Below are 1,520 nucleotides of genomic sequence, written 5' to 3'. Positions count from 1 at the left end.
CAAAACTGGACGCAGTACTCCAGCTGCGGCCTCACCAAGGCCGAGTACAAGGGGAGAATGACGTCCCAGGATTTGCTCGAGAAGCATCTATGGATGCAAGCCAGCGTTCTGGTCGCTTTACTAGCCGCAGCATCGCATTGCAGGCTCATGTTCATCTTGTGGCCAATGATGACCCCCAAGATGATCATAAAGTCTGTTGTCAGCTGCCTGAATAGAAATGCTACTGCTGTGGCAAGCAGGAATCAAAGCTGGAGATATATCCTCCTCTCTGCTCAAGACATGTAACCTAATTTGTGGGTGCTGATTTTTGGGGGGAAAGGTTGTGTATCGTATGCAAGTAAATGCAGTATGCAAGTGAACACTGCTATCATAAGCCCTCATTAATTTCCTCCTCTATAAGAAATATTAACCTCTTGGGAGGCTTTCTTTCTAACCCATTTATCCGTTTTGTCATAGAGTCATAGAAAAGTAGGGCTGGAAGGGACGTCCAGCAGTCAGCTAGTCCAACCCCCTACCTGAGGCAGGCTCATTCCTATATAAACCATCCTATACATACCATAATCTAAACTCTATATAACACTTTCATCAACCATGGCACAATACTAGACCTAACACTCTAACCTGCCACAGGTAAAGCAGGGGAACCAACATCCCACTTCTTTGAAATGTTGTCACTGTATGCTCAAGGGAGCCCAGATAGGGATCTCATCCAAAAGGCCATGCCCCCCTGCTACAAAGGAAGGCAAAACCCCATGAAGTCCATGTCAATCTACCCATGGGGTAGAGTCCTTCCTGATTCCAAATACACTGATCAGACAGACCCTGAGTGAAGGAGTAAGCCCAGCTGGGGTGAGTTACTTTCTCCAGTCCCATGGTCTGGTGAAACAGTCAAAATAGGGTCAAAACAGCCTTACTGTTTCGACAAAGTGAAACAGAGAGGCTGTTTTGACTCGATATTATATTAGATACAAAACACTGTTCCCTCCAGACATCGAAATGGAACAGGGCTGTTTCGCACAGCCCTAATAATCAATAGCTCTTTTTTATTGCAGGTCATAAACCAACAAAATATTTGATTATACTGCAAAATATATTTCTAATTAATATGTTGTATACATTTAATACTATAGAAAGAAACTTTTTGAATATAATTTCCTTAAAAAAGATATTTTATATTATATGAAAAAATATACATATCATTGTTAGAATATTATTTCTTGTCAAAAATATTATACTTAACTGTGAAATTCTATAGCTTTACTAATTTGTCTATAACTACTGTTATAGAAAATGTGTATGATCTGAAAGAGACTAGATTGCTTAAGGAGTTGATAACAGAGGATGTTAGCAATGAGATGGAGATCACAAACTAGTTCCTATAATGTCCATGCCACAAAAGAAAGAAAATCACAATTGGCACTAACTGGGCACATATTGTTCAACATCTTCATTAATGATGTGGACATTGGAGTCAGGAGTGGACTGGCCAAGTTCGCCAATGACACCAAACTTTGGGGCAA

Source organism: Crocodylus porosus, unplaced genomic scaffold (genome assembly GCF_001723895.1).
Source record: "Crocodylus porosus isolate Cpor-Errol unplaced genomic scaffold, CroPor_comp1, whole genome shotgun sequence".
Taxonomy (NCBI): domain Eukaryota; kingdom Metazoa; phylum Chordata; order Crocodylia; family Crocodylidae; genus Crocodylus; species Crocodylus porosus.
Note: the sequence above shows the minus strand (reverse complement) of the source record.